General features: G+C 35.4%; 1 protein-coding gene across 10 annotated transcripts in view; it reads right to left on the reverse strand.

Annotated features, from left to right (window-relative positions):
• Positions 1-13,404, reverse strand: part of GULP1 (GULP PTB domain containing engulfment adaptor 1) — a 311,569-nt gene that overhangs the window by 27,463 nt on the left and 270,702 nt on the right. The window lies entirely within an intron of this gene.

Here is a 13,404-nt window from a genome sequence, read left to right on the forward strand (position 1 = left end):
GAACAGCCAGGACAGGAAGCGGTGCTCATATGGGTTGCACGTGGCAGTTTACCCGCTATGCTACAACACCAGCCCCGGGTATGTGTTTTTCATCTATATTTGTCTTCACATTGAAAATGTGTCTTTTCTAGAGAGCAATGAATCAGCATTTAGAAAGCTTTCTAATAATTAGGATTTGATTGCAGTACGTGGCACATTTACATTTACTTTCTTTATTTCCTATGTGGCACATATGTTTTTATGTTTCTTGTTCATCCTTTTCTATCTTGCTTTGGGTTTATGAAAAAAAAAAAAAGAAAAACTAACCAAGTGTTGTTTTCCTATAAACTTATTTGTAATCCATTGAATTAATTTTAGTGATTGCCCTAATGATTATAATATGCCTCCTTAATTTAGCACAACCTTCTTAAGAACTAATATTTTTTTGTAAATAGTAACAATGAACATACTAGTCCTTTGTGCTATTATTGTCATATGTTAACATTATGACACAAGTATGATTTTATTCTTGTTTCAAATAATTGTTTTAAATATATAGCAACATTGTAAACATTTCTAGTAACGTTTTAATCTTTTTTCTTTTCTACACATTTCAGTTTCCTTTTTTTGTCTTTTCAAATACAAAACATTTTTATCATATCTTGCAGTGAAGTTCTGCTAGTAATAATTTACTCCAGTTTCATTTACCCCATAAATGTTTTGACTTAAATTTTGAAAGATGTCTTAAACAGATGTGGAATTCTCTTATGATATCTCCTTACTTTAATACTGTTAAAGATATCATTATATTCCCCCTGGCCTCCATCAAGACTGATTTAAAGTGGCTTGGCATTCTTCATACTTCTTACTTGTCTGTAGTGATACAATATGCCTGTTTCTCTCTTTCTGCTTTTAAGGTCCTTTCTTTTCTCTTATTTTCTCTCCTTCCCTCTCTCTCGAACATACCATAGACATAAATAGGGACTGTTCCCTGTGTTATTTATTCAGCTTGAAGTTTGCCAAACTTCTCAGACTTGTAATGGGACAAATTTCATCACATTTGGAAACTCTTCAGCCAGTATTTTTTCTGCCCTATTTCCTCTCTTCTATTTTGTTTATTTTCTATTTTGTATTTTTAATTAGTTTTTAAAAGAGTCAATGTGATTTGTAAATACAATTCCAAGAACATAATGATATTCTCTACCTCCCTCCCTTACTTACCCCTCTCTCTCCCACCATCTTTCCTTCTCTCTTTCTTTTTTTGGGGGGAGGTGGAGTTTGAGATAACATAGTTAAGAATCACATTACAGTAAAAAGTCTTAATACTTCACAGAATAAGTAGTTTAGCAAATAAAAAGCAAAAATATCCTAGTTTATCAGGAATAAAGACAATGGCTATAAATAATGAATTGATGGAAAAATTATTTCAGTTTTACATATGTTAGAAAATTCTGTATTTTCCGAGAAGTGTTTATGGCTGTTATCATCATCAACATCATCACCACCACCATTTATTTCACTTGGTTCATTTGGTCAGATAGCATTTCTCATCTATCTTAAGATAACTGACTGTTAGGTTTTTGTCACTCCAAATATAATGTTAAACTTTTCTATTTTTTCTACTTCATATATTCTATCTAAGTGTTTAGTTCTTTTTTAAATTTGCTGCATCTATGTTGAAATTTTTGTTTACTTACTAATTTATTTTTCTTTTAATTTTCTGTATATATTTATAAAGTAGTACTAAAGTCTTGAGCAGTACAAATAAGTTTAAGGTTTCCTTTTGGCATTGTGGCGCCTTAGGGTAAGTCCTCTCTTAAGACGCCCACATCCCAGATTGAAGTGCCCAGAGTTAAGTCTAGCCTCTGCTTCTGATCCAGCTTCCTGCTAATGTGCCTGGGAGACAGGAAATATTGGCCCAGGTGTCTGGGTTCCTGCTTGCCACCCAAGTGAAGGACACGCATGGAGTTCCAGGCTCCTGGATTTGGCCTGGCCCAGTTCCAGATGTTCCAGGCATTTGAAGAGTGAATCAGTAGATAAAAGATCTCTCTCTTTCTCCTTCTCATTCTTTCACATAAATAATTAAGCAAATTGTTGCTTAAATTTGTTTCCTTTAATTTTTATCCTTAATTTGGTTCCCCCTTGGCCATAGAGGTAATGACTGTATGTATTTGTACAGATTTTATTGATATGTTTGTATATGCTTTAAGAGCATAATAACACCAAAAATTATTTTAAATTAAATTATTTACCTACTTGAGAGTCAGAGAGAGAAGGAGAGACAGACACAGACAGACAAGGCTCCCACTGACTGGTTCACTCACCAAAAGCCTGCAATGACCCAAGCTGGGAAGCTGGCAACCAGTGTCTCAACCCAGGTGGGTAGCAGGTACTCAGCTATTGGAACCATCACTTTTTCTTCCCACTCTACACATTAACAGGGACCAGAATCAAGAGTAGAGCTAGGACTTGAACTCTGACATGGGATGCAAGTGTCCCAACTGGTAGCTTACCCACTAAGCCAAATACCCATCCCAATAATACTAAAATTTGTTTATGAGACCAACTAATCTAAAAATCCTTATTATTTATTCAATTCCATTATATAAATTGTATTCATACCTCTATTTTGTTATTAATTATTAATGATATTAACCTTAAACAATGATATTAAAATGTAATGTGTTATGTACATGCCTATATATGAGACTTCACATATGTAGCCTCAATTAATTGATTTTACTCACAACAATTTTGTAAAATGGATGCTATTTCCAGTTTATGGACTAATATTCAGATATTCAGAAACATTAACTAATTTGCCTACTGAAATAACTTATGCATGACAGAATAAGAATTTGAGTTGATGCCTCTTCTCATGTTCAAGTCCATGTGTTTACCCATATACTAATAGTGATAACACATGATTCTTTTGAATCATATTGGTAACAGGCATCTTTACTCTTCATCTGCCAATCTCAACAGAATTTTATTGGTTTTATAATATTTAAAGAAACTGATCTCTTTTTTATCATTGATTTTCTGTATTGATTCTAGGTTTCAAGTTAGTATGCTTCTTCTTTTACCACTTTAAACTCCCTTTTGCTTATTCTTAATTTATTTTGATACACTGGTTTTTTAGGTTCTTTTTTTTTTAAACTTTTATTTAATGAATATAAATTTCCAAAGTACGACTTACGGATTACAATGGCTTCCCCCCCATAACGTCCCTCCCACCCACAACCCTCCCCTTCCCCACTCCCTCTCCCCTTCCATTCACATCAAGATTCATTTTCGATTATCTTAATATACAGAAGATCAGCTTAGTATACATTAAGTATGGATTTCAACAGTTTGCTCCCACACAGAAACATAAAGTGAAAAATAATAGATGATTTTTTTTAAATGATGATGAAATCAGATCAGACCTATTGTCATGTTTAATCCCAGTGAGAGTCAAGTTGGGAGTTGATAATTTCTTTTTTTTTTTTTTTTTTACAGAGGATCAGTTTAGTATGCATTAAGTAAGGATTTCAACAGTTTGCACCCCCATAGAAACACACAGTGAAATATATTGTTTGAGTACTCGTTATAGCATTAAATCTCAATGCACAGCACATTAAGGACAGAGATCCTACATGAGGAGTAAGTGCACAGTGACTCCTGTTGTTGACTTTACCAATTGACACTCCTGTCTATGGCATCAGTAATCTCCCCACGCTCCAGTCATGAGTTTCCAAGGCTATGGAAGCCCTCTGAGTTCTCCGACTCTTATCTTGTTTAGACAAGGTCATAGTCAAAGTGGAAGTTCTCTCCTCCCTTCAGAGAAAGGTACCTCCTTCTTTGATGACCTGTTCTTTCCACTGGGATCTCACTCACAGAGATCTTTTGCCAGAGTGTCTTGGCTTTCCATGCCTGAAATACTCTCATGGGCTTTTCAGCCAGATCCGAATGCCTTTAGGGCTGATTCTGAGGCCAGAGTGCTATTTAGGACATCTGCCATTCTATGAGTCTGCTGAGTATCTCACTTCCCATGTTGGATCACTCTCCCCTTTATTTACTCCATCGGTTAGCGTTAGCAGGTACTAGACTTGTCTATGTGCTCCCTTTGACTCCCAGTCCCTCCACCATGACCAACTGTGAACTGAAATTGATCACCTGGAACAGTGAGATGGCATTGGTACATGCCACCTCAATGGGATTGAATTGGAATACCCTGGTATGCTTCCAACTCCACCACTTGGGGCAAGTCAGCCTGAGCATGTCCCAAATTATACATCTCTTCCCTCTCCCATTCCCCTCCCATGTTCAACAGGGATCACATTTCAGTTAATTTTCAACACTTAAGAATAAATGTGCATCAATTACAGAACTAAATCAGTCATATTAAGTAGAACAGATAAAAAAAACTACTAAGAGGGATAATGTATTAAGTTGTTCATTAACAGTCAGGGCTATGCTGATCAAGCCACCATTTCCCATAGTGTCCACCTCACTCCAACAGGTTTCCCTCTTGGTGTCCAGTCAGTCGTCACCGATCAGGGAGAACATATGGTATTTGTCCCTTTGGGACTGGCTTATTTCACTCAGCATGATGTGTTCCAGATTCCTCCATTTTGTTGCAAATGACTGGATTTCGTTGTTTCTTACTGCGGTATAGTATTCTAAAGAGTACATATCCCATAATTTCTTTATGCAGTCTATCGTTGATGGGCATTTAGGTTGGTTCCAGGTCTTAGCTATTGTGAATTGAGCTGCAATAAACATTAGGGTGCAGACCGCTTTTTTGTTTGCCAATTTAAATTCCTTTGGGTAAATTCCAAGGAGTGGGATGGCTGGGTTGAAAGGTAGGGTTATCTTCAGGTTTCTGAGGGATCTCCAGACTGACTTCCATAGTGGCTTGACCAGTTTGCATTCCCACCAACAGTGGGTTAGTGTCCCTTTTTCCCCACATCCTCGCCAGCATCTGTTGTTGGTAGATTTCTGCATGTGAGCCATTCTAACCGGGGTGAGGTGAAACCTCATTGTAGTTTTGATTTGCATTTCCCTGATTGCTAATGATCTTGAACATTTTTTCATGTGCCTGTTGGCCATTTGGATTTCCTCTTTTGAAAAATGTCTATTGAGGTCCTTGGCCCATCTCTTAAGTGGGTTGTTGGTTTTGTTTTTGTGGAGTTTCTTGATCTCTTTGTAGATTCTGATTATTAACCCTTTATCTGTTGCATAGTTTGCAAATATTTTTTCCCATTCTGTCGGTTGTCTCTTCACTCTCCTGACTGTTTCTTTTGCAGTACAGAAACTTCTCAATTTGATGCAATCCCAAGAGTTGATTTTGGCTTTGACTGCCTGTGCCTCCCGGGTCTTTTCCAGAAATTCTTTGCCTGTGCCAATATCTTGAAGGGTTTCTCCAATGTTCTCTTGTAACTTGATGGTGTCAGGTCGTAGATTTAGGTCTTTAATCCATGTTGAGTGGATTTTTGTGTAAGGTGTAAGGTAGGGGTCTTGCTTCATGATTCTGCACGTGGAAATCCAATTTTCCCAGCACCATTTATTGAATAGACTGTCATTGCTCCAGAATCAAATATAAGTTGGCTGTAGATGTTTGGGTTGATTTCTGGTGTTTCAATTCTGTTCCATTGGTCTATCCATCTGTTTCTGTACCAGTACCATGCTGTTTTGATTACAACTGCCCTGTAGTATGTCCTGAAATCTGGTATTGTGATGCCTCCAGCTTTGTTTTTTTTTGTACAAGATTACTTTAGCTATTCGAGGTCTCTTGTGCCTCCATATAAATTTCAGCATCATTTTTTCCAGATCTGAGAAGAAGGTCTTCGGTATCTTGATTGGTATTGCATTGAATCTGTAAATTGCTTTTGGGAGAATGGACATTTTGCTGATATTGATTCTTCCAATCCATGAGCATGGAAGATTTTTCCATTTCTTGGTATCCTCTTCTATTTCTTTCTTTAAGGTTTTGTAATTTTCATCGTAGAGATCTTGAACATCCTTGGTTAAGTTTATTCTAAGGTATTTGATTGTTTTTGTAGCTATTGTGAATGGGATTGATCTTAGAAGTTCTTCCTCAGCCATGGCATTGTCTGTGTATACAAAGGCTGTTGATTTTTGTGCATTGATTTTATACCCTGCTACTTTGCCAAAATCTTCTATGAGTTCCAATAGTCTCTTAGTAGAGTTCTTTGGGTCCCCTAAATACAGAATCATGTCATCTGCAAAGAGGGATAGTTTGAGTTCTTCCTTCCCAATTTGTATCCCTTTAATTTCTTTTTCTTGCCTAATAGCTCTGGCTAGAACCTCCAGAACTATATTGAATAGCCGTTGTGAGAGTGGGCATCCCTGTCTGGTACCAGATCTCAGTGGAAATGCTTCCAACTTTTCCCCATTCAATAGGATGTTGGCTGTGGGTTTTTCATAGATTGCTTTGATTGTATTGAGGAATGTTCCTTCCAAACCCAGTTTGCTTAGAGTTTTCATCATGAACGGGTGTTGTATTTTATCAAATGCTTTCTCGGCATCTATTGAGATAATCATATGGTTTTTCTTCTGCAGTCTGTTAATGTGGTGTATCACATTGATTGTCTTGCGCACATTAAACCATCCCTGCATACCAGGGATAAATCCCACTTGGTCTGGGTGGATGATCTTTCTGATGTGTTGTTGCATTCTATTGGCGAGAATTTTATTGAGGATTTTTGCATCTATTCTTTCCCAACAAAGAAAAGCCCAGGACCAGATGGATTCACTGCTGAATTCTACCAGACATTTCAAGAAGAACTAACTCCAATTCTTCTCAAACTATTTAGGTTCTTGAGATGAAATTTATACTATTGATTAGAGATATTCTTTTTTCTTAATGAATTAATTTCTATACCTTGAGTATGATATACTTTAGCACATGTTTCTTTATCCCTTAAAAAACAATATACATTCTGCTGTTGGTGGATAGAATTCTCTGTTGATTAGATTCTATTGATTAATGATATTGGATTTTTTTTTTTTTGGACAGGCAGAGTTAGACAGTGAAAGAGAGAGACAGAGAGATTTATAGACAGTGAGATAGAGAGACAGAGAGAAAGGTCTTCCTTCCATTGATTCACTTGTCTTTTCCATTTTACCTATTTCGTTTCTAACCTGTAGTTCTAGTATTTGGCAATACATATTTTAGATACTTTGTCTTCTTGGTGGCATGTCCCTTTTATTATAATATAATTCTCCTGGTCTCTGGTAATTTTCTTCACACTGAATTGGATTCTATCTGGTATTAATATAGTTCATTCTGCATTCTTTGAATAATATTTGCATGCTCTTATCTCTTCTAATTCTTCTATTTCATGCCTGTCTATATCATTATATTTGCAGCAATTTTCTTGTAGCCAATATATATCTGGGTTATAGGTTTTAAATCCACTCTGAAAAATATTTTACTTATTTTTTAACTTTATACAAGTAATTTCTACATTTTCCCTCATTCCACTGTAAAGAAATTCTCATGGCAAAATATTTTAATTGGGCTATTTCTTTTTTTTTTTTTTTTAGGACATTAAAAATTTTTTTTTAAAACTTTTATTTAATGAATATAAATTTCCAAAGTATGACTTATGGATTACAATGGCTCCCCCCCCATAATGTCCCTCCCACCCGCAGCCTTCCCCTTTCCCACCCCCTCTCCCCTTCCATTACATCAAGATTCATTTTTTTTTTTTGATAATTTTTTTTTTACAGAAGATCAGTTTAGTGTACATTAAGTAAAGATTTCAATCGTTTGCACCCCCATAGAAACACAAAATGAAATATACTGTTTGAGTACTCGTTATAGCATTAAGCCTCAGTGTACAGCACGTTAAGGACAGAGATCCTACATGAGGAGTAAGTGCACAGTGACTCCTGCCGTTGACTTCACAAATTGACACTCCTGTTTATGGCATCAGTAATCTCCCTATGCACCAGTTATGAGTTTCCAAGGCTATGGAAGCCCCCTGAGTTCTCCGACTCTTATCTTGTTTAGACACGGTCATAGTCAAAGTGGAGGTTCTCTCCTTAATTGGGCTATTTCAACCATTTACATTTAACGTGATTTTTAATACATCAGAGCTTAAGTCTGTCATTTCAATATTTTTCTTGTTATTGCCATTTTAAAAAACAATTTCTACCTATTTATTTTCATTTTATTTGAAAGGCAGACAGATTTTGAGAGCTCTTCCACCTACTGAATGACTCTATAAATGCCTGAAACAGTCAGGGTTGGGCCAGACTTAATCCAGAAACCCAAAATCCAATCTGCTTCCACCTGGGTATCAAGGACCCAAGTACCTGCAACACCAATTAACTGCCTCTCAGGCTGTTTGCTATCAGGAAGCCTGAATTAGAAATGAAGCAGTCAGGTACTCTGACATGGGATGTGGGCATTTCAAATGTCAACTCAACTACTGCACCTAACACCCACTCATTGCTATTTTTTTCTTAATCTTTATTTAAAAAGTTGAGTTAATTCCTAACACAATTATTTCAGATAATTTGTCTTTCCTTTTTAATTCATTCCTGTGGATTTTCAAAATATTTTATGACAAAATTTTGATTCATCCATAGTGCTTCAAAATGTACTTCATTATATAAAATTTTAGTGGTTGCTCTAGGATTAGCATTACATTTATGTAACTTAGCACTGTTGCCTGATGATGTTTTTTCAATTAAAGGAAGGTGCAGAGAACTTATTTACTTTACACATTCTCATCTTACTTGCTCCATGCATAACTGCCTTACAAATATCATATATAAATATTTGTATACATATTATACACACATGCATGTTTATATGTGTACAGGTGTGTATATGTGCATGTATATATGTATATTTAGAATCACATCAAAGAATCATTGTTGCTTCTATGATCAAACATAATTTAGGGAAACTCAATATTGACCCATGTATTTGTTCATCCTGTTCTTTTTTCCTTCCCTGTGTTCTTAAATTTCTTCTTTTATTACTTCCTTTGTGTTCAGAAAACTTCCTTTAGCTGTTTTACGGAAGGTTTAGTACTGACACATAATCTTAATTTTATTTCATCTGTAACTTTTTATTCATCTTTGATTGTTAAAGTACGTTTTCTGGATATAGAATTTTGTTAAAGTATATTTTTTCTTGAAACAGAATTCTGGTTTGACCTGATTTTTTTTGTTTTTTTTTTGGTTGGCACTGCAAATCCATTTTCTACCTTTGATAAAGGTCTTGATTACTTTTTTTTGCTTTCTTTTTTTTTACTTTTCAAAAGCTTGATTCTGATGTGTGTTAGTGTGGTTTTATTTGAAATAACCTATTTACTTCACTTCAATTTTTGAATATAGATTTACATAATTAGCCAAATTTTGGAAGCTTTCAACAATTTTTGAGCACATTTTAAAGGCTACCTTGCATTTTTTTTCTTCTCTATTTCTCGGACTCTGATGACAAACAAATGTTAGAATTTATGTTATACTGGTCAAGCCACTATGGAAGTCAGTCTGGAGATCCCTCAGAAACCTGAAGATAACCCTACCTTTCAACCCAGCCATCCCACTCCTTGGAATTTACCCAAAGGAATTTAAATTGGCAAACAAAAAAGCGGTCTGCACCCTAATGTTTATTGCAGCACAATTCACAATAGCCAAGACCTGGAACCAACCTAAATGCCCATCAATGGTAGATTGGATAAAGAAATTATGGGATATGCACTCTTTAGAATACTATACCGCAGTAAAAAACAATGAAATTCAGTCATTTGCAACAAAATGGAGGAATCTGGAACACATCATGCTGAGTGAAATAAGCCAGTCCCAAAGGGACAAATATCATATGTTCTCCCTGATCGGTGACAACTGACTGGACACCAAAAAGGAAACCTGTTGAAGTGAAATGGACACTATGAGAAACGGTGACTTGATCAGCATAGCCCTGACTGTTAATGAACAACTTAATACATTATCCCTCTTAGTAGTTTTTTGTCTGTTCTACTTAATACTACTGGTTTAATTCTGTAATTAATACACAGTTATTCTTAAGTGTTGAAATTTAACTGAAATGTGATCCCTGTTGAACATGGGAGTGGGAATGGGAGAGGGAAGAGATGTACAATTTGGGACATGCTCAAGCTGACTTGCCTCAAATGGTAGAGTTAGAAACATACCAGGGGATTCCAATTCAATCCCATTGAGGTGGCATGTACCAATGCCATCTCACTAGTCCAAGTGATCAATTTCAGTTCAATTGATCATAATGAAAGGACTAAGAGTCAAAGGGATCACATAAACAAGTCTAGTGCCTGCTAATACTAACCGACAGAATAAATAAAGGGGAGAGCGATCCAACATGGGAAGCGCCATACACAGCAGACTCATAGAATGGCAGATGTCCTAAACAGCACTCTGGCCTCAGAATCAGCCCTTAAGGCATTCGGATCCGGCTGAAAAGCCCATGAGAGTATTTCAGGCATGGAAAGCCAAGACACTCTGGCAAAAAAAAAAACAAAAACAAAAACAAAAACAAAAAAAAACAAACAAAAAAAAACAACAACACAAAACTACTAAATGAAAGATCTCTGTGAGTGAGATCCCAGTGGAAAGAACAGGTCTTCAAAGAAGGAGGAACCTTTCTCTGAAGGGAGGAGAGAACTTCCACTTTGACTATGACCTTGTCTAAATAAGATAAGAGTCGGAGAACTCAACTTCCATAGCCTTGGAAACTCATAACTGGAGCATAGGGAGATTACTGATGCCATAACAGGAGTGTCAATTTGTAAAGTCAACCATAGGAGTCACTGTGCACTTACTCCTCATGTAGGATCTCTGTCCTTAATGTGCTGCACATTGAGATTTAATGCTATAACGAGTACTAAAACAGTATTTTTCACTTTGTGTTTCTATGTGGGTGCAAACTGTTGAAATCTTTACTCAATGTATACTGAACTGATCTTCTGTATATATAGAAAATTGAAAATGAATCTTGATATGAATGGAAGGGGACAGAGAGCGGGAAAGGGGAGGGTTGTGGGTGGGAGGGAAATCATCAGGGGGAAGGGGGGAGCCAATGTAGTCCATAAGCTGTACTTTGGAAATCTATATTCATTAAGTAAAAGTTAAAAAATGCATATAATAAAAAAATTTAAAAAAAAGAATTTGTTATAATTCCACAGGGCCGTGTTTGTGTGTGTGTGTGTGTGTGTGTGTGTGTGTGTTTATGCATATACATACACATGTACCTAAGTATCTCTTAGGTGTTCAGGTAGGGTATTTTCTATTTGTCAATCTTTCAAGTTATTGACTGTTATATTTTTCTATTTTATTGCTTAAGTTTTCTATTTCATTGATAAGAATTTCTACATTTTCATTTTTTAAAGTATGCTTGCAAATGCTCACTTTATTATGTTTTATTTGTCTTTAATAAGACCTTCATCCTATAATTCTAATATCTCTGGCATCTCAATTTGGAATCTAGTGGTTGACATTTTCATTTAGTTTAGGATTTGCCTGGTTGATAATGAAGAGAAGTTTTCAGTTGAATCTAGGGTATCTGAATATTATTTAAACTTCCTGTTTTAGGTGGATTCCTCTGACACAATTTCAGGAAAAGAAAATGAAGGTATAAAACCATAGCTTTATTCCTCCCTGCTGAGAACAGAGGTTCTCCTTATTTAATTTGTAGGCTGAACAATCTGGTCCTCATATAGTCTTCACTGTCACGATGGGGGGAGCGGCTCATTGACAGAACATACTGCTGTGAATAAAGCAGTATGTTTCAGTCTTGTGGAATATTAGGATCAGTTCCATGTGGCTTTCAAACTCTCTTAGAGATAGTGAAAAGATAGACTACAATGAACGGATAAGGAGAAGGCCCCAGTCATGACAAGTGAGCCACGGCGCCGGCCGGAACCCTTGGTTTTCAAAGACCAAACTTCATCTACCTGGAGCAGAATCATTTGACGAACTTGCAAAATATAGATTTCCTGACTTTCAGCCCCCACAAAAAAGCTTTTTTATGCAAAAGCCAAAGAATTATAATTTTAAAGGCACCCCTGTGAATTATGCACCCTGGTGACTGAATCACTGGGATAGCTTTAATAAATAACATTAAACCTTCAAGAAAAAGAAAATTAATATTCTATCTATAAAGAGAAAAGTGTCATGGGAATTGAAATTCTGATGGTCAATTAAAGATAATTATGATCAGAAAGAATCAGGTTTATACTTTTAAAAGTTAGTATAACTACATAGGGGTTCTGGCCAGCTTGTATTTTATGATCATGAAACAAGTTAAGAAAGGTAAAAAAACATAGTTAAGAAAGGTAAAACAAATGGCACAAGTGTGTAAGAACTATATGAACTCTTTGAACATTTCAAAGGACTCAGTTTATTTCTACATATAAAGTAAGAAAGAAGGGCAACTGAGTTTACTGTTTGGTAATGAGGTAAAAGATCATTATATATATATCCCACAGAGAATACATTCACCAAATACCAACTTAATTTTCTCAGTCACTTTGAGAAAAACATCTGCAAATAATCATGGTTAAGAAGTACTTGATATATGTAAATATAATGTGTTTATTCAATAGGATATATTTCAAATAAACTTATAAAATGTTTTGCTGTAAACACAATACTGTTTTATATGAGTAAGTATATTTTCTGATGAGATGTTTCATAATGTTTATCAAATTCTGAAGATATTATGATACCAAGTGGCTTAGCATATCATGTTGCCTTTTAAAGTATAAAAGTTTTTAATGCTTACAAGACACAGATAACAAATTGTGCTACTTTCGATTAATTTTCAACAAGATTTTTTTTCTTTAGGAGAAGTTCATTGAGCATCTATTGCCTACCTGATGCAGGAATTACAGGGACAAATAAAAATGTGCTCATATTTATTCCCAAGAAGTACACATACTGAAATCAGAGGAAAAAATCATGCAATAGTGATGATAATAGTTGTCCTCTGCTATTTCTGACAGCAAGATGAAGGATCAAATAAATGTATTAATTTCTAAGTATTGCCTAAGCCAATAATGTTGTTGAAGCTAGATGTTCTTCCTTCATGGAAGCCATCAACAGCTACAATGATTGCTTAGAATTCACATCTCATGTTTTATAACAGGAACTCAGAGTAGGTCATGATTAGAATTAACTTATTCTTTTAATCAAGACATCAGGTTTTCCTTAAGATTCTAGATGATTAAACAATAGTTACAAGATTTAATTTAGAATGTCCTAACTTTTATTACTTGCCAAAACTGTAGATTACTTTCAAAAGAGACACACACAGAAACACATTATACTTTTACCTTTCACTGTATTAGTTTTTCTGAATAATAAGCATCAAGAACCAAATATTTAAAGCTTCAGAGCAATTTTTAAGAAGCCATAAAGAGTTTCTTT

The sequence above is a fragment of the Oryctolagus cuniculus genome, chromosome 3, assembly GCF_964237555.1.
Source record: "Oryctolagus cuniculus chromosome 3, mOryCun1.1, whole genome shotgun sequence".
NCBI lineage: Eukaryota > Metazoa > Chordata > Mammalia > Lagomorpha > Leporidae > Oryctolagus > Oryctolagus cuniculus.